General features: G+C 35.7%; 1 protein-coding gene across 4 annotated transcripts in view; it reads left to right on the top strand.

Annotated features, from left to right (window-relative positions):
- Window positions 1–21,687, top strand: part of CAPN15 (calpain 15) — a 98,834-nt gene that overhangs the window by 42,090 nt on the left and 35,057 nt on the right. The gene's annotated exons all lie outside the window — the stretch shown is intronic.

Here is a 21,687-nt window from a genome sequence, read left to right as displayed (position 1 = left end):
GAAGTATGGCTCTTTCCTTTGTAGACATAATATGAAAAAAAGAAACTATAGTACATTTTGCAGAAAATAATGGAAATGCTTATTAGCAGCCTTGGTAATAGTGCAACAAAATAGCAAGTGATGTGGGTTAGAAGGAGTGGTTCTGGGTAAGGAATATTGAATGATGGGATGCGGTGACTCATAAGCAAGGGTTATCATTAACTCTCTTAAAGCCTTTTCCCATCTCCACTTAATTATGGCAATAAACCATATGTCTATGTTATTTAAATAAAATAAATAAAACTAAAGGAGCTTCCTTACAGCGCCTGGGATTTCACTCACCATAAAAAAATAAGTGATAAAAGCATGCTTGTGTAATGTAGGGGGAGGTGAAGGAGACAAGGGGTAGGTTTGCCCCTCTAGCTTGGGTCCAAAGTAAGCTTAGATGTTGCTACCCACCTCATCAAGTAGAAGTCTACTTAAAAGCTGTGGACTTGCTCAGAGAGGGGAAGGCTTTTTGGCAAATACTTTTTGAAAATATCCCATCATGGCAGGTGGCACATATCCCAAACCTGCAAGCATAGTCTGTAGGGAGATAATCTGTAATAGATTCACATAGCATAATATATAGGAGAGAATAGAGGGAGTAACAGCTTATAAGGGGCAGGTGATTGGTCAGATCCAGACTACCTGGCTGGTGTTCAGGCCCTAAGATCTTGTCAAATCTAATGAGAGTAAAACCTAATTGAGCCTAGCATTGGTTGAGGATGAGGGGAGAAAGACATTTTGAACATAAATATAATTCCGTTATGTCCAAAACCCTCTGATTTAGCACTGGCACTACCAAGTGATCTGGAAATATTGCTTTTTCCCAAACTCATGTTTGAAGAACTTAGGAATATTAAGAGTCCATGCATATTGTGTTAATATGTTCCCTCCTCTTCCAGAAAGTCATTGATTGGCTTTCTTATTTTCTAGCCTTTTTCATGAAGTTATTGAGATAGGTGTGGTACTTTTCCCTGCAATTCGTGGCATCCTGGGAAAGCTGATCAGCATAAGCAGGTAGATCCTGATGCCTCTCTAGCAGGCACTATCCCTCAATATTTATCAAGTACCCACTGCTTGCAAGAGTTGGTGGGGAATGGGACTGGGGAAGAAATCCTTCTGGGGACTTCAGATTTAAATAGATTCATGACCTTGAACAGACTACTTGGAATGAAACTAACCAGTACTGTTAAAGATGAGAAAAGAACTAGGAGAAGATGGAGGAGGATAAATAGATAAATTACAGAAAGCAAGGAATTGGAACATGTATAAGGGTAAAGAAAGGGGGATCAAGAGAATCTGTTATAAGGTGGGGGAGGGTTGGGGAGGGAATTCTGTTATTTTTCTCCAACTTCCTGATCCACCTGCTTTATTTCCATTATATTTTGGGTAGTCCTGTGGAGTATAATGATAGTGTAAGTGGCCTTTCCTTTTGGCCACTCTTTCTTTCACCAAACCTGTGGTGAGTGAGTTAGAGGTAATTAACAGGATTTTAGAAATTTATTTGCTTGAATATCTTTTTGCTAATCCTGGAGTATGGATCTGGAGGCTTTAGTTTCTTTGAGATTCCTTACACAATGTTGTTTGTAGTCTGATACACTCTCCATTAAATTTCAATATTTTTAGTCCTTCCCTATTTTTCTGCCTCCTTTGTGAGACAAATTAGAAAAGGTGAAAAAACTTCTTTGAGAATGGTCATGTGTAAATACATACTCTCTGTTCTATTCTTTCTTGATTCTTTTTTCCAGAGCTTCATTATCTGCTCTTCTGCTTCTTTTCTACAGTAATTGCAGTATGAACAGAGCTCTTTGGTTTATTGATGCTTCCATAAAGGCAGGAATTGGGGCTTGAGCCTATTACAGCCTCAGCTGCACACTCCAGCTGAGTACAGCCTAAGTGCATACTCCTGACCATTCTCTTCCCCATCAAGGGCTCACTCATTATGCTCCATCATAACCCTAATCTGACCAAGTTTCATTGCTTTTGCCACACAGAGAGTTCCATGAATTTCTTAGTCTTGAATTTGCCTTACTCCTTTTCCTGGCCTTAATGTCCATTCTGTTTGCTTATTCCTCCTGCTCTGGTCTCCTCTCCACTTGGTTGTTTTCTCCTGATCCCAATGGCCCCTGGTGGTTTTGGTTGTTAGTTACTGGTCAAGGGGAAGTGTGTGGTTCTGAACAGGTCATCTACTCTCTGAAGGTCTCAGTTTTTTCCTCTGTACAATTAGAGGGTTGATGTAGATAATAATGTCAGATTTCTATAGTTTTAAAATTTAAAATCCACTTTTTTAGTCCAGTATGTCTGGCATGTATTAATGAACTATGTGCCAAATAATGTGGGTCAACACTGGGGATAAAGAGACGAAGTTAAAAACAATTCTCACAATAACCTGTGATGTTTGTTATAGCAGGAAACTGAGTCTCAGAGATTAATGTGGTCACACAACAAGGAATGTTTGGGGACAGGACTAAATCGAATTCTCTATGACTCAAAGGCCTCTACTACACTGTCCTACTTTTCTAATTCATAGAGTCTCTTCTCTCTTCCTACTTTCATATCCATAGGTCTGATATAACTACTTGTTTCCTTTCCCTCTACCATGTCCCGAGCTCCCTTTCCTTTTAGCTCTGAGTACTGTTATAGAAATTCAGGGGTAGTGGAAAGATTTAAATGAACTGATGCAAAGTGAAGTGAACAGAATCAGGTAAATACTATCTGCAGTAAGAGCAATATTGTATGACAGTCAACTGTGAATATCTTAGTTATTCCTAATTATACAGTAATCCAAAACAATTCCAAAGAACTTATGAAAAAAAAAATACTATCCATCTCTAGAGAAATAACTGAGGTAGTCTGAAAGCAGATTGAAGAATGTTCTGTTTTGTTTTTTAACTATTGTTCTTTTTGTGGGGTGGTTTGTATTTTCTTTCATAACATGATTAATATATAAATAAGTTTTGCATGATTGCACATATATAATCTATATCAAATTACTGTCTCAGGGTGGGGTAAAAGGAAAGGAGGAAGGACAGAATTTGGAACTTAAATTTTTTTAAAAAGTGAATGTTAATATTTAACCTGCCATCTGGGGGGGAGGGAGGAGGGGAAAAATTAGAACAAAAGGTTTAGCAATTGTCAATGTTGTAAAATTACCCATGCACATATCTGGTAAATAAAAACTATTTCAAAGTATTTCCCAAAAAAAGTGAATGTTAAAATTGTTTTCCACACATGATTGGAAAAAAATAAAATATTTTTAAAATTCATAATTTAGTGGTATGAACATAAAACATGGAGTGAGTTGGCATGCATTCAGATCTTGTGCCATTACTTTTTTTTTTTTTTTTTGCCGAGGCAATTGGGGTTAAGTGATTTCTTGCCCAGGGTCACACAGTCAGGAAGTGTTAAGTGTCTGAGGTCAGATTTGAACTCGGGTCCTCTTGATTTCAGGGCTGGTGCTCTATCCACTGCGCCACCTAGCTGCCCCAGCTAAATCATGGGGTAGCTAAGTTGTATAGTGTAGAGATTTGGACTTGGAGCCAGGAAGACATGGTTTGAATCCTGCTTGTGTCTATGAATCAGGACAAGTCACAAGAACCCTGCAAATCCAGTTTCTTCATGTGTAAAACAGCTACTTGATAGTGTTGTAAGGATCAAATGAGATAAAGAATGCTTTGCACACCTTAAGACATTGTATAAATTTAGTAGTAGTTTTTTATTATCATCGTCATCATCATCATAGCATACAAGCCATTTCACTGCTCCAAGCTTTAGTTTCCTCATCTGTAAAATGGAAATGATTCTTGTACAACTTACTGATATCACCAGGACTATTGTGAGGGCAGTGATATGAAGCATTATGGCAAACTGGAGAGAGCTGTGGTCTTGAAGCAAGATTGGCAATTCAGTCCTATCTCCAGTCCTCTTTCTTGTACCATCTGACAGAATGATTCAGATGAAAGCATTTTTTCTTCAATAGTATTTTGTTATTTCAAGTTATTAAAGATAGTTTTCATTTTTGTAAGATTTTGTGTTCCAAATATTTTTTTCTTGCTATCATTACATTCCTCTCCACTTAAGGACAGCAGGAAACTTTTGATATAGGTTATATATGAACAATTATTTTAAACATATTTCCATAGGAGTCATGTTGTGAAAGAAAAATCAGAACAATAGGGAGAAAACTACGAGAAAGAAAAAACAAACAAATGCAAAGTGAAAATAGTTTGCTTCAATCCTCATTTACTTTCCATAGTTCTCTCTTTAGTTGCAGATGGCATTTTCCATCCCAAGTCTCTTGGCATTGTGTTGGATCACTGCATTAAAAAGAAGAGCTAAGTCATAATCTTGCTGTTACTGTGTACCATGTTCTTCCGATTCTGTCACTTCACTATGCATCTAAGTCTTTCTAGGCTTTTCTGTAATTAGCCCGATTAATGAAAGCATTTTGGAAATTGTGAACATGTTCCAGGCACCCATAAAGAGAGGTCGAATTGGTCCTTGAAGAAGGTATTTGTTGGAGAGATGAACCAGCATGTTCTTTAATCATAAGACTTTGGGGAACTGAATTACTATTCTTTCTTGGATTAATTCAAATTAATATGTATGAAAGTATTTTGGAAACTAAAGGACTTTTAAAAGTACAGGATATTAAAGGGATTAAGGAATAAGGAAAGGGAACAGAGTAGCCAAAGACACAGTTATGAAATATCTCAGGGAAGTGAAGAGATGGGACCAACTTACATAAAGCCAGATTTTACCAATTTGGGTGCTTGCCTTCTGCAGCTGCTGATTATGGAAATCCATGGGCTTAGGGTTGACCTACTCACTAGGAAGAAAATTGTCACAGATTGTTGAGGCCAGAAAACAGCATAATAAAACTCAGTGGGCAGAATGTGTTTCTCAGGTGATGAGCAGAGGCTCAGAGACACCTGTGTCTACTAATACTGTGCTATGCTACCTACTTCTGGATCCAGGTCAAGTTATAGAAGTCTTTGGCACTTCATTTTTTTGGCAGAAAATTTCAGAAGCTTGAGATTTCTTTCACCCACATCTAATGCCTATGGTTCAAAACAACAGTTTAATGACTTTGTTTCTCCTTGGGGCAAGGAGATGGCATGCGATTTGTTTTTGTTTGTTTTTTAAACTAGGGTGGAACGAGCAATATACACGGTGAAGATGGGAATTGTAAGGCCAAGAGAAATGAGAAGAGACGGCTTATTAGATCTGTCATCATTATTAGATCCTGTCCACAGCACTTACAAAAGCCTCAGACTCCTCACTCTTAGGACTTGGAACTGAATGTTACCAACTCCCAAGCAACTGAGGGAAAAGCAAATGTTTTCTTCCTAGATTTTCTGATTTAAGCTTTCTCTGTCCTTTTCCACTTCTGCACCTCTGCACATGCTATATCCTCCATGCTTGGAATGGTCTTCCCCAACATCTTTCTGCCTATTAAAATCCATTCCTTCCTTTCACCACCACTTCAAGTGCTATCTCTCCCACAATATCTTCCCTGATACAAGCTTTCACCTACCCCTACTTCCTCTATTGCATGTAATAAGTTATTCTGATTCACCTTGTATTTATTTCTGTTCATGTCCCATCCACTTATTAGGTTGTAAGCTCCTTGAGGGTGTCTTATTACTCTTTATTATCCTCATTACCTATTGCACAGTGCATTGAACACAGGCACTTAATAAAATGTTTATCAAATTGAGGTATTAGCTAACTTTGCCATTTAGCTAGTCTTTGTTTTGCAAGGAGTTACAGACCAGTTTTCTTTTGAAGTGTATTTCTGTGTCCTGAAAAACCTCATGACTCACAACTGATTTTTTTTTTGTAGTGTCAGTATATATGAATGTACCATTTCAGAGCATTTGCATCAAAAATTCTGTAAACGTATTCGCTGACTCCTCTGTAATGTTGATATGTATGTTGTCCAGGTTCCTGACACAGCATTTTCATTGCCAGACTTCTGTAGCTTCGTTTTCTAGTCTGACCTCAAAAGTAGACCTGCGAATACTTCAAGGAATTTCATTTCTCAATGCTCTAGCCAATTGTCTCCAAAGTCCCTCCAGCACCCACATTTTATCAGAGAGATAAAATGAGAATTTATAGGATTTGAAGCAAATTCATTATGTAAAATAGCAGGAGATGTAAGTTGGCAAACAATAATGTGATGTTTTTGAAAATTTAGAAGAGTTGATTTGATAGTAACTTAGTTCTATAGAACTTCCTTGTACTACTTTGTTTGGGATAACTAACTCTCTCAGACTTACAATTGTTGTGGTCTGGTCTTTTTCTTTTCCTTATGTGTCATTCATAATCACCTGGGACCTCTGATTGAAAAATTTAGCTATAAAGCTTCTAGAATACTTTATTTCATCTATTCCATTGATGTGAAATGGTGTGATTAAACCAGAGAGCTTTCTAAGGTAAAAACAAACAACTTATTTATTGATAATCTTAGTAATTGCTGCAAAAAGTTTTATATTGGCTATCTCATCTGCACACATGTGCCATCTATGCCTATCTTTATTTGGATAGATGACTTCTTAAGTCTTTGTGATTTGGTGAGAAGGAAGTTTCCTTTTGTTCAAAACCAGCTTCATTGACCGTATTTTCCTATTCTCCTATTGTCAAACTTGATTTCTTAGACTTTTTTTTTCATTCTTAATTTTCCTGTCTTGTACCATTTTAATTTATTTTTAAATGTTTTTGTTGATAAATTATTTCTTACATCTTCATAATTATGCTAGTTTCTCTTTTCCTTTCATCCCTAGCAAACCATCTCATATAACAAATAATATTTTTTAAAAAGGAAAAAAAGTTCAACACAACTGACCAATATAGTGAAAAGTCCTGAAAATATGTGCACTGTATAAGACCTGTCCTCCCCATCTCATATTTCTTCTTTTAAATATTGTTTCATCTTTATGATTTTGTTCATATTGTTTTTTCAAATGAATCTCATTATTTTATGAAGTTCTGTAAAGTATCCCCTTGATAATTTAATTGATATAACATTAAAAGAAAAAATTATCGTAGTAGTCTTGTCATGGCCTAGTCATAAGCATTTAATATTTCTCCTGCTATTTAAGTTGTACTTTATTTTTTTTAACAGCACTTTGTAATTGAACATATACAAGTCTTTTGTGTGCTTTGGTAGATTGATCCCTAGATATTTTATGCATTTTGTAGTTCATAGGAATGAAATTTACCTTTCTACTATTTCTTCTTATGTTTTTGTTTTTATTATATAGAAATGCAATTCATTGTTGAGTTATGAAATAATTTGCAACTTTATTGAAGCTATTTAGTTTTCTCAATTGAGGGTAGCAAATAAACATTTATATAACACTATGTGCCTCTAACTGCTAAGCATTTTTTATGTATGTGATCTCATTTGATATTCATGACAACACTGAGAGATAGGTATTGTTATTATGCCCATATTATAATTGAGGAAAACAGAGAATTAAGTGACTTGCTTGGGGTCAAATAACAAACAAGTATCTAAGGCCAGATTTGAACTCTGGTCTTCCTCACTCCACATCCAGCATTCTATCCATTGCTCTACCTCACTGCATCAGTGACATTATTTTGCTCATTCCTTTGGGATTTACCAACTATGTCATCATACCATCAGCAAACAGGGATAGTCCTATCTCATCTTTACTTATCTTTCTATTTTTAATCTTTCTTGTTTTATTGCTGCTGTTTGCATTTCTAAAACTATATTAAATATAGCAAGCAGAGTAGACATTCTTGTTTGATTCCTGTATTTATTATTAAAGGTTCTAATATGTCTTCATTGCATATGATGCTTGTTTTGGGTTTTAAATAGATGCTTTTTATGTTATGCCTATATTTTTAAAGATTTTTTTGCATAAAAGAGTGCTATGTTTTGTCAGAGGTTTTTTTTTATAATCTATTATTATAATGTGGATTGGAATTTTTTTTGTTTTTAATATGATTATGTTAATGGGTTTCTTAATGTTGAACTTCATTTCTTATATAAATCCCACTTGATCATAATGAATAATTTCTTGGATAAATTGACTTGGATAAGTCAAATATGAAAATGTTTTTGCATGACAACACATGTATAACCTATATCAAATTGCTTGCCTTTTCAGTGAGAGGGGAGGAAGCAGAGAGAGTTCAGAACTCAGAATTTTAAAAAATCAAATGTTAAAAATTAATTTCATGTGTAGTTTGGGGAAAATAAAATGTTAAGCAAAAAGAAAAAAAATAAATTTTTGAGTCAATATTCATTAATTATATTGATCTATTCTTTTTCTTCTGTTTTTTCTTATCTTGATTTAAGTATTAAGACTGTATTTATCTCAAGTTTGATAGAATTCTCCTTTGGACCAGAAGCTTTTCATTTAGTAGTTCCTTTACAGCTAGATTTCTTTTTCTAAGATTTGGTTAAGATCTCTATTTGGGTCTCTTCATATTTTGAGTATTTTATAATTTTTAAGGTAGTCCTTTATTTCTTTTGTGTTCTCAATTTTGGTAGCATATAATTGTATACGGTTTTACATGTTTATTTTTATTCTAGCTTTGTTGAGATTTTACCTTATTCATTTACTGTTTCATTGATTTAATTTTTTGCCCTTTTAAAAAATCTGAGATTAGCTAATGGTAATTTTTTAATATGACCCTATTCCCTTATTTTCCCCTCATCCCCATACCCCTTCTCTTGTTTGTAACTCTTTTCTCTCTCTCTCTTTTTTTGTTTCTTAAGTCCTTTTTAGTTTGTACTTAATTCTTCCCTTTGTTTCCCTCAAGTAGATTTCCTTTTTTTCTCTTTCCCTTCAATTTTTGTTCAGTAGGGTGTGTGTGTGTGTGTGTAAAATTTTTTGCATCCCTTTCCAAAAAAGACTTCTCTCATTTCATTATCCATCCTCTCTGTCTATTCCCAACCCTCATTCTCTGGTTCATGATCCCTATAATCATCTGATCCCTCTCTCTTCTCCATATTCTTGATGAAATCAAAATTTGCAGAGCTCTCTATTCTGGGTTTTCCCCTTTGAAGTTTCTGTCATTGCCTTGTAGAGCATGTCCCTTGGATTGTCCTGTTCATTGTTCTTCATTCTCAAAACTAAACCAAACTCACATGCCCCACTTCCATCCCTGATTATACAGCACATCATTGATTTATACCTATAAACTTGACTCTATTTTTTTCCCATTTGCCTCAAAATCTCCCTGGGTCTGGTGCCCTTCCACTGCCCCAGGTATCACTTGTTCCCAGGAATTCCAACTCCTCCTCTTCCAAGAAAGGACCAGTTGTCTTTTCAAGCACCAAATTTCCCAGACAACACCTAGCACATGATCTTTCTTCTATGTTTGTAGGAACATTGTTCAGTACAGTCCCCTCCTACCACTGAGTCGAATCCTTCTTCCTTTTCCTTCCCCCCTCCCCCCACTCCTTTCTAATCTTTCTATTTTCCTCTTGTACAGGCTCTTCTTTTCTTCAGAGACAATAGGATTCACCTTCTCATTGGTAGCCTTTGATTTGACCTGGGCACATCATACACACTTCCCTCTAATTCTCTATCTCCTTCCCTTTTCATACACCTTCCCATTTTATAATGTTATCCTACAAAAAAAAAAAAAAAAAAAAATTATTTTAGTGTAGGCAGGATATCACCAGATTCTATCCATAATATATGGAATGTTTCTTCAATATTACCTGTACCTGACTTCTATTTTCTTAATATTCTTTGCTGTTACACTCTTTGTTGCTGACTTTAGGTGCTGCATTCATTTACTTCACCTACAATTCTGTTGTTTGGGATATTCAAAAAGCAAATTACCTCTTCAGTTTTAGTTTTCTTTGTTAAAAAAAATTTCAAACACATTTTTGTTATTCATTTATGGTCTGCTATTTGTGCAGTAGATGTCATTGGGCTTTATCCTGACCTCCACAAGTCTTTGGAATACATTATTCCATTTCCTTCTGTATTTCCTGGTAGGAATAAAATAATCTTATATTATTCAAATGTTTTTTCTCGTATTTGGAGGTCTTCCTACTGATCACTTGCAGAATTTATTTCTTAATTGAATTGTTAAATTTATTTTACTATGTGTCTTAGAGTTTGCAATCTTAGATTTTGGTTTCCTTTTTTTTTCCTAGAGGTGATCTTTGAATTCTTTCGATTAGTATTATTTCATTTTCCATATTTGAAAGCTCTGAGGAGTTCATGTGTGTGTGTATCTGTCTGTTTGCATTATAGTATTTGGGTTTTTTGACTTGTATTCTTCAGGGACACCTATAATTTTTATTTTAGCTCTACATACCCTCTCTTTGAGGTCAGTATGTTTTGATGGAATATAGGACATAATTTCTTTTAATGTTACTGTTTTTTGCTTCTCTTCTAATTTATTCTTCAGTTCTATACATTTGCATTTTTAATCAATTATATTCTCTCTTTGTTTCTTTGGAGAGACTTAAGATTGCAGACTCAAGTTTTTGTTTTATGCCAATTATTTTTGCTATGCAAGCCATACATTCTACTTTCATAATTCTCATTTTTCTTTTGAACTTCTCAGGAACAGTGTGTTACGGTTCTGTGTTCTCCTCAAATTTCACAAGGACTTCCATCTCATCAAGTGTTGAATCATTTTCCTTAATTTGGAAGTATTTATTCTTGACATGCTTGAACTCATATTAGATCTGGAGGCAATATTTTCTTTGACTATGGATGTTTTTCTGTATTGATTAAAACAGTTCAAGATCTTTGAGTTTATTTCTTTTTTAAGCCTTTTGGTAATTTTCAGTCTTATTTTCTCTTATTTTTTTCCTTTTGCTCACTTTCTAACTCCTTTCTCTGTGATGGTGGGTTCCCTAGAGAATGGATCCAGAAGGTCTCAGTCTCTTCCAGCACCTCAGTTTTTTTCTCATATGACGTCAGATAGGGTGGAAAGGGGCACAAAATTGGACCCATTGGTTTTGCTCATTTCATTCAGTATCAGTCCATGTAAGTCTCTGACTTCTCTGAAATCATTCTCCTGATCATTTCTTACAGAATAAAAATATTCCATAACATTCATATACTATAACTTGAGTTATTCTCCAACTAATGGGCATCTACTCAGTTTCCAGTTTATTGCCACTACAAAAAGGGCTGCCACAAACATTTTTTGCACATGTGGGTCCTTTAAAATCTCTTTAGGATACAAGCCCAGTAGAAACACAGTTTGATAGCCCTTGGGTATAGTTCCATATTGCCCTCCAGAATGGCTGAATCAGCTCACAACTCAACCAACAATGTATTAATGTCTAAATTTTCCCACATCCCCTCTTACATTCATTATTATTTTTCCTATCATCTTAGCCAATCTGAGAGGTGTGTAGTGATACCTCAGAGTTGTCTTAATTTGCATTTTTCTGTTCAGTAGTGATTTAGAGCACCTTTTCATATGACTAGAAATGGTTTTAATTTCTTCATCTAAAAATTATCTTTATATCCTTTGATCATTTATCAGTTGGACAATAGCTTGAATTCTTATAAATTTGAGTCAGTTCTCTATATATTTTAGAAATTGAAGCCTTTATCACAACCCTTAAATGTAAATTCCCCCCCCCCAATTTGTTGCTTCCCTTCTAATCTTGACTGCATTGGTTTTGTTTGTACAAAAACTTTTTAAATTAATATAATCAAAGTTATCCAGTTCTTCTTTGGCCACAAATTCCTTCCTTCTCCACAGATCTGAGAAGTAAACTATTCTTTGTTCTTCTAATTTGCTTATAATATCACTCTTTATATCTCAGTCATGAACCCATTTCAACCTCATCTTGGTATATGGTGTTATGTGTGGATCAGTGACTAGTTTCTGCCATACCAATTTCCAGTTTTCCCATCAGTTTTTGTCAATGAGTTCTTATCCCAGAAACCAGGGTCTTTGGGTTTGTCAAACACCACATTGCTATAGTTATTGCCTATTTTGTCTTGTGAAACTAAACTGTTCCACTGATCAACTACTTTGTTTCTTAGCCAGTACCAAATGATTTTGATGACCACTGTTTTATAATATAGTTTTAGATTTAGTTCAGCGAGGCCACCTTCATTTGCTTTTTTTTTTCATTAGTTCCCTTGATATTTTTGATCTTTTGTTCTTCCAGATGAACTTTGTTATTACTTTTTCTAGATCTAAAATAAATTCCTTGGGAATGAGATTGGTATGGCACTGAATAAGTAGATTGATTTGGGTAATATTGTCATTTTTATTATGTTAGCTCAGCCTACCCATGAGCACTTAATATTTTTCTAGTTGATTAGATTTGACTTTATTTGTGTGGAAAATGTTTTGCAATTGTGTTCAAATAGTTCCTGATTTTGCCTTGGCCGTTAGGCTCCCAAATATTTTATATTATCTATAGTTATTTTAAATGGAATTTCTCTTTGTATCTCTTGCTGCTGGACTTTGTTGGTAATATATAAAAATGCTGATGTGGATTTAATTTGTATCCTGCAGCTTTGCTAAAGTTGTGAATTGTTTCTAGTAGTATTTTAGTGGATTCTTTAAGCATACCATCATATCATCTGTAAAGAATGATAATTTGGTTTCCTCATTACTTGTTTTAATTCCTTTAATCTCTTTTTCTTCTCTTATTGTCAAAGCTAATATTTCTAATACAATATTGAATAGTAATGGTGATAGTGGGCAGCGATTGTTTCACCCCTGCTCTTATTGGAAATAGTTCTGGTTTGTCCCTTTACATATGGTGCTTGCTGATGTTTTTAAATAGATGCTACTGATCATTTTAAGGAAAACTCCATTTATTCTTATACTCTCTAGTGTTTTTAATAGTGTTATTATAGTTTATTAATAAAAATTAATAGTTATTTAATAGTTTAATAGTGTTGAATTTTGTCAAAATGTTTTTTCTGCATTTATTGAGATAATTACATGATTTCTATAAGTTTGGTTATTTATATATTTATATATGTGTGTGTATATATATATATATATATATATATATATATAGTTAATTATGTTAATAATTTTCCTAATATTGAACCAGGAGGGCATCTATTTTTAACCTTTTTTTGGATTCTGGGTAACCCAGACCAAGGAGACAGCTGAAATTTCTTTGTTTTTGGCATATAGTTTCTGTTTTAGAGGATTTGAGAAGTCATGGGCATCAGAAAAAAATGTGTCATCCACCATTTTGTTGGTCACATGAATCTCTTCCTCCACCTCCCACACCACTTGAGAAAACTGTGCCCATCTTCTGGTACTTGAACACAGCCACAAATTATTAGCATTCTGAAATCCCATTTCACATTCAGATTCTTACAGTAGATGAGTAAACACACTATGCCTTGAACTCAACTAACAACATCCTGGGAATGGACTTTATTATGGTGTTGATTGCCAAGAACTAATGAATAGGTTCCCAGGCTTCCCATGCTTTCAGAGGTTTTGTGGGCATCATTCTCTAATTTATCCTGCATTGACTTGCACACAGTGGGTCCTGTAGCATTAGTGAATGTAAGTTCATAACTTAATAGTGAATTTAATATTGCATGGTTTTGGAGGAAGGCTACTTTGGACACCTACTTCATATTCCCATATCCCCATAATCAGCATTCCCTGTCTTCACATTGTTTTCACATGACAGATTTGTGTGCCTTTTAAGATATTTACCAATACTGTCCAGTTCATTTTCCCAACACATTTAAGAGTCTCAGCCCAACACCCATTACTATTAAAAAATGATCAGTAGCATCTATTTAAAACTATCAGCAAACACCATATGTAAAGGGACAAACCAGATCAGGGGTGATTTAATATGATTAGGGGTATTTTAAATTAAGTTTGATTAATACTTATTGAGTGCCCTTGGGGCATATAGCATATTATAATACTAGGTGGTAGAAAAGGAAACCCAATTTTAATTCTAGGCTAAAGAAGGGAAGGTCATTATAGGAAAATCTAATTTTCCTTTAATAGAGAATCCAATGTTGTAGATGAATTTTTTTTGTCTTAAGAGGTCTTGTTAAGTGTTTAAGTCTTCCACCAGGAATCAGAATAAGACTGCCTATGCCATAGACTTAGGGATTTATCCATGTGTAAGCTGTCCTAGGTAAAGGGTCTTTGAATACTAATTGCTTTTTTATTTTATTTTTTGTCTATAATTTTATGGGCATTTATGAAATTCATCCAGGTAAAGCCTATAGAGAATTATTTACATAGACCAGATGTGTTTCTAGTTCAGCCAGATTAATAACAATGTTATTTCTTTAGACATGGTCCAAGAGTAAATTGTTGCTAATCAAAATAGAACATTATAGTAATACATCACTAGAGGCTTTTGCTACAAAATAATAAGAAGCTATAAAGATATAATCCTTCTTGTTAGGATAATTTGGTGGTGAGGAAGTAGAACACCTTGAATATAGATAACCAAAGCCAGATATTGCCTATTTCCCATGAGCCAAAGCTATCTCTTTCCTGTTGAAGAGTTCAGAAGGACTATGGATTTGTACAGTTGGGGTGAACTTATCTTGCTATGTAATTTAGTGTCAGAAAATATATGTCTTTTTGAATCTTTCTGCTGAAGATTATTTCCTAATTTTTAAGCCTTGCTGAGTGTTTCTCTTCTAAAGATTAATTCCTGATTTTTTTTTTTCCTTTTCTCTGTTTTCTCTTTTCTTTTTTACTTACTTACTGAGTCCAAAGCCATGTTTCAGAAACATATAGCAGAGAAGAGAGTGACTCAGAACCAAAGCACAGGGAATGCCAAGACCCCATCCATAACTTTACCAATCAGAAACATCCTGGAGCCACAGCCTAGAAAGAGATTTGCAAACCTGCCTTTCAGCTCTCTGAGTCCTGAAGTTTGAGCCGGGGAAAATTTATCACAGCTGTCCACTTCATTCTGGCTCCATACATAGTTCTGTTTCTCTTCATTCTAGGTTTTCCCCATCCTCCCTCTGGGGTAATGGTGGTTACACTGAGTGAGGCCCAGTAATGGTTTTGCAGAGCCTGTGTGCAGAACCTGAGGAGCCATGGGAGAGACCTAGACCCCAGAGTGATTGCTCTTCCTGTTGTATCTTGGGATTCAGCAAAAAAGGGATTATCACAGAGGTTTGGTCTGGAGCTCTGGGAAATAATAGTGTTGTTTGAAGGAAAAACAAATGACAGATTTTTTTTATTTTTTTTTTAAAAGAAACAAGTTTTCTTTCTTTGTGAACCAGAAGGATTTGTCTGGATGTATCATGTTAGACAATTCAGTCTCCATACCTTTTAAGATGAACAATTGATTTTTCCACCAGAGAGAGTGACTACAACAGATTTAAAGGATGTTTTGAGGTATGGAAGGCCTTTTTCTCCCCTTTCTCCTCTTCTCCTTATCCTCTTACCTGAATTTTACCATAGAAAATAACACAGAGAATAATTTAGCAAAATTTGCCTTTCTCTAGACAAATAACCATTTTGATATTAAAGGTAGGAAGGAATCCCTTGATTTTGGATCCCCCTTCCCCCCCTGCAGTTCTTTCATGGTTTACCCTTTTTCACTCAGATTATAAATCTAACATCCCATGAGAATCTATCATGTTCCAAGGCTGCTTTGGCAAAGAGTGTATTTGACCAACTGGTTTCCTTATAAATTGTCCTTATCTGTAAAGAAGTTATACAGTGGAAAGCTCCAATCCCAGGAGATAACTTTGTTCTTAGGTCCTTGTAGGTGAAGCTGGCATAAGTAAAGAAAAGCATATTCCTTGCTTAAAAGAGAAAAATTAATTCTACTATTTTTTGTCTCTGAAATAAAAAAAAGCAAAATTTGCAGGAGTTGGACTAAAGGACACATGCTCCTGACTTTACCTATAGCTCCTCTTTTCATCCAGGCACTTAGGACCCTCTGGAGACAACCTATAGGTCTTAATTAAATATAATGGTGTGTTTGTAATGAGTCTCTGTTATTAATACAGCAATACAGCTGGACTTAATATTGTTTTCTTTTCCCTTGGGAAGTGAAACCAGGTCTGCCCCCCTGTTGTTTTGCTCCTGGCACTACCTCATCCTGTCCCCTCCCACTGAGGCTAGTCTGTCCTGATTGAATCAAGGGGCATTTACAGGTGTTAATTTGATCTCTACTTTGTACTATTTTTTTCTCTCCTCCCCCACCTCTTACTTTTGTTAGATTTTCTTGATGTTTGACAAGGCCCTTGGGTTAGGTGGTATTTGTGTTGAAATCTTGTTATTTCCTAACATTAGTCACTTTTTTAGTCAAAATACAGTTGCTTTCTGAAACCTCTGTGGATTCTAAGCCAAAATGACCAAGACAACTGTCAGCCAGAGATCCAGGAATAGCTAAAAAAGAAGATGGGCTTAGTTAGGTTGTGTTGCTTGTTATAACATCATGATATTATTTCATTTGCTCTTGAACATGGACCTCATTGAGGCTCTGTCTTTCCTTATTTACTCAAAAACTTATCTGATTACAGAATACTTATACTAGCTTGGATCTCCCATGACCTCTAGATCACAAGGAAAAAATATAGTCTCAGGGAAATTTAATCTTAATTTCCCAGAAAATTCATTGTAGCTCCCATGTCTTATTGGATCAGTACACAGAGAAGTCCTGTTCCTTGTTTTCTCCTGCTTTCCAAGTGATTTTTGTAACCACGTACTTAGGGACTGAACAAGCAGTAGTCTCATTTAAAGAAAGGGGATCATTTAAGCTTTGGACACCTTTTGGAGTTATAGTGAAGCCATTATAAACAACTTCAGAGATTCTACCCCCAAACCTGCAGTATGTTCCTTCTGCCTTCTCATCTTTCTCACTGCTCCAAAACCAGGATATCTTCATAGTCTCTTGGACACAACTTCAAAGACCTTATGGAATCAAGAAAGTATTGGCAAATTAGACTGGTTCTCTGGGCCCTGGACACTAGTTGACTTATGAGGTCAAAATATAGCATTCACCCCAGTGCCTCCTTTCAAACTGAAGCCCTATAAGTGTGAAGGGACTGTGGCTTCATAGAGTGGCAGCCAGATAGGAAGATACAAATTCTAATACTGATTTCCTATGAGACCTTGGGAAAATGAGGCTAATAATCCTTATATTTCTTGCAGAAGGGTTGTACTCCAGTGACTCTTTGATCTCCTTCTCAGTGTGCATTTGCTTCACTGGTTCAGATTGCTGCTCATTTACACTCCTGTCATGGAATTCTTGTCCTGTATGGTTTTATAGATTCTGTGGTGAGGAACCACCTAATGTATTAGAGGCCTTTCTTTACACCTTTTTCATTTTGAGGATATCAGTGGAACCTTTGGGCTAGGTATCAGTACTCTTTCACTTATATCTCATGATTAGTTCAACTTCTTTACTAATTGCATGTTTCTTAGATGTGAAGGGACCTCAAAATCAAGAAGACCCAGATTTAAGGCCATTTATGACATGATTTCTATAACTTGAAACAAATCATTCAGCCTCTCAGTAACTGCTAGGCTATTCTATTAAGGTTATGGACTGCAAAACAATTGCCCCGGCTACATGGTATAGGAAGTTTCTTCCTTAGATGCACTGCACCAATGAAAGTATAGATCTGAGAAGGAAAATCCCTTATTTCACTTGTGGACTGTAAGTAATCACTGAAAATACTCTATAGCATAATATTTTACACATATACACATAATTATTATTAAGTACTATGTAATTTCCTAAATGCTGGCGTACTCTCTGCTGTTCACTTCATTTATTATCTATCTACTGCCCAACTATAAATTGACGTCTTGATTCAACAAGCTGACCACCCATAGGTAGCCAATAGGCATTTTACAAACATTTAGTTGGTTCTGTATGGATTATTAGGTAATCTTTTATTTCATCATGGGAACCTTTTCATGTTCTGGAACTCAGGGCCATTAGAACAATATTATTTACAAACAAAATCTAAAAGTCATCATCCTATTCCTTTTTGGATCTTTGTAAGACATCATTCATGATGGAAGTAAACACCTTTAGTAAATATTCATATCTATGCCTTCTTTGTGTTAAAGAGAGTTCCTGAACAGAGTAATCTTTCTCTCTGTCCTGTACTAGTAAAGGTGCTCCAGAAACCTTGAGAGGGAATGAGCTTTCTTGTGAGACTGAATAACTGTTTTTCAAGAATGTAGTAGAGAGCACATGTTCTACTTTTCTAAGGTCTTTTCCAGATTCATCCTGCTAAGTACTGCTAGATAATGGCCAGGCAAGTCTGGCTTCCCTCTCAGGAATTATCTTTTTACTTTTCAATAGATCTAATATCTCTTAGGATTCCTGCTTCATCATGTATCTCTGTCATCTCCCTTGCAACCATCCCTTGACTGTAGGTAGGAGAAGTGAAGAGTAGAAGAATCATTTCTAAACTTTTAATAGTAATAATTCTTTCATCTTACTAGTTCATCAGAGCTCATTCACCATTAGCTTAGAATTGTGATTTAGGTTAGAGTTTTTGCCATAGACTCTGTGTGTCTGTGTGTGTATAATTTATTAGGTAAGTGGCCAATATTTCAAGTAAAGAGGCACATAAAAAGCCAGCATCTAAAGTAATCACAATAATAACACTGGTCACTGGCCAGGGGATTTTCTTTACTTTGAATATTTGTGTCAGATGCCAAGAAATAAAGGAAATTCTTTGATTCCCCAAACCCAGAAGTACTGAAGTGAGTATGCTCCCTAAGCAGCAGGTTTGTGTTCTTGGAGAGATCAAAAGTAGTGAGTTTTGTTTTCCCTCATTCTGTCCCAAAGAAGAGGGAGACTAATCAGTTTTTCCAAATTTTCCCAGTTGAGAAGCATTCTTGAAATATATATAGGCTTAGTAAATGGGTTCATATAAGGAACTGAGTCTTAAAGCATTTTCATTTTATATTTCCATAAGAAGTAAACCCTCATTTATTTCTCTCCATCTCTCCCTAAAAGAAATGTCTCTTACTGAAGAATTAAAAATTCATTTTATCATTCCCATCCATTAAGCTCCTGTTCCATTGCTTCATCATAGTATAAAAGCAATCATGGGTTCTTGACAGCTGTGCCAGTAGAATACTCATTCTGGAAAAGCTTTGGGTGTAAATGGGAAGCAGACAGATGTGTCTGTCAGTTGAGGACTAGTCTAAGTTCATTCCCAAAAGTATCAGTGAGATGATAAGACTTTTCTGCCATAACATTATCATACAAGTTATCAAAGACCATATACAGCATTGTAGATTACTTATAATCTGTACACATTTACACAATACCCACAATAATGAAATTCTGGATCCCTAAATTACTATAATTTCTTCTCTGTGATAAGAGTCAGAATGTAACCATACAAATTCCATTGTGTCCCCTTCCCAAGTTTTAGAAAGAGAACATGATACAACTGTAGTAAACGTCTGAGTCTCTTTGTTATGATGTAACCAGTACTTATACCACATTGAACAGTTCTCTCTTTGTCCAAATAATCATACCACTGGTTCCCATCAAGTCTTCTCCCCACTTCTAACCAGTTATTTGTGGTCTAATGGGATCCAATTTATAAGTTGAACACTCCACTTAGTGGAAGGTGGTTTGAAGTCTATCTGCCCTATAATGTGCCACATTTGCAAGTGATCCTATATATATATATTTTTTTTGCTGTGTACTCCCTGTCTTCAGATTCATGTTCCCTATTTTGTAAATATGAATACTTTAGAATTTACCTTTTAAAGTTGTCCATGACCTTTGACCACAGAGTGTCAGAATTAAAGGGACTTGCTCATTTTACAGATGAGAAAACTGAGTCACAGAGAGGAGAAAGGCGATCCTAGTGCTTTGGGGACAGTGCAGTAACAGTTGGGCTCTGTTGTCTTGGCTCAGCAACAATATTAACTTACTACTAAGTAAAGGGAGGCCTCCAGGAGGTCATTATTGCTATTGTTTTATTATTGTTTATAGTTAAACATTTATTGACCATCAATAGTCAGATAAGTGCTGTGTAGAATGTAGAATCAGGCACAGCCCCTGCCCAGAAGAGCTTTCACAGGATATAACATTGACAAGGACCTCAGAATTCATCCAGCCCCCAATATTCTCATTTTGTGAATGGAAAGTGAGACCCATAGACATTAAATAACTTGCCCAATGTCATACAGGCAAAAAGTTGAGTAAGGATTCAAATCCACATGCTCTGACTCCACAGCCAGTGTTCTTTTCTAACTCTGCCATGCCAGCGGGAAAATCTAGGGAAGGAAAAGAAGGAGATAGGCTGAACAGGGGGCATCAGGAGGACTCAAGAAAGGCAGTGTGATTTGATGCAAAGAGTACCAAATGTGGACTTAGAAGATCTAGGTTTGAGTTCCTGCTTCACCACTTTTTGTATGCTCTCCAATTAATTATTTCATCTTACTGAGTCTTAGCTTCTTTATTTATAAAATAGGAGAAATACTTTCACTTTTCCTACTTTGTTGATTTGTTCTGAGGAAATCAGTTTTATAAGCTTATTGACATTATCTTTGTAACTCTGGGATTGGATGTGATATTGTAGCATTATCATCATCCAGCTCACACAGACACAAACCTTGAAGCCATCACTGGGGCCGGGGGTTTGAATAAGAAAGAGTTGGGGAAAAGTCGTTAGAAATATCTTGGTCTCTGTGAAGCATCAAACTAGAACATAGGTGTAGGAATGGGAGCAGATTGACCTGAGTTTCTCCTCAGAATGGCAGCTGGGGCACACCTATCTCTTCCTCTGACCCTGCTTTTAGCTCTTTTTTTTCTTTGATGTTTCTTTTATGTTCCCCCACTTTGAGTTTCTCTAATTATATTCCCTCTTTCATATCTTCTCCTTCTTTTACCTATTCCTACCCAAACTCACCTTCTCTTTATCTCTTCGATGCACTTTGGCCTGTGAGTTAGCTACAGTACCTTCCTTTTCCTATCTCTGTCATCTCTAGAAAAACATCCTTGGATCCACAGTGAGGTGGGTAGGGTGAAGGAGAGTGCTGAGAAAAAGAACAAATGGCTGCACCTTGTTGAGGCTGTTGGGTCCGGTGGATTGTGGAAATATTCAGCCTCTGGTAGCTTTAGGGTTTCACTTCCAAAGAGTAGAAGAATCAGAGATTTAGAACTGGAAGGGACCATAGAAGTCCCTTCATTTCATAGAAGTCTCCTTCATTTTATAGGTGAGAAAACTGAGGTACAAAGGCAGAGAGTTTATGACTTGCTTAATTCATACAGTTTGTATGAGCCTGAGGTGGGGGAAAGTGGGCAGCTGAATTGGTTCTTAGTAGAATCAAGCAATTTAATCATGAAGTTGGAAGGGACTTTAGAAATTGTTTAGTTAGTAGTCTCCTTCCTCCTTCCCTTATGTGATTGTTCATCTTTCCAGTAATCCTTATAACATGCTAAGTACTTAATAAATGCTTGCAATTTAATTGATTCTTGAAAACCTCCAATGACCAGGAAATCATAGTCTTAGTGAAACAGATTGTTCTGCTTTTGGACAGCTCTGATGGTTAGAATATTTTTTCTTATGTTGACCTGTCTCTCCCCTGGCCACCCCCAAACTTCACTTCAGTCTCCTCAAAAAACAACAACAAAACCCTTTACTTGTTGATCTTTACTTGTTGAGTTTCCTTCTGGTACTAAGCAGCACAAGGGCAGACAGTCCTCCAGCCTGTAATCTCTTCATC

This window comes from Sminthopsis crassicaudata, chromosome 1 (assembly GCF_048593235.1).
Source record: "Sminthopsis crassicaudata isolate SCR6 chromosome 1, ASM4859323v1, whole genome shotgun sequence".
NCBI classification, from domain to species: Eukaryota; Metazoa; Chordata; class Mammalia; order Dasyuromorphia; family Dasyuridae; genus Sminthopsis; species Sminthopsis crassicaudata.
Note: the sequence above shows the minus strand (reverse complement) of the source record. Positions and strands in the feature narration are given on the sequence as shown.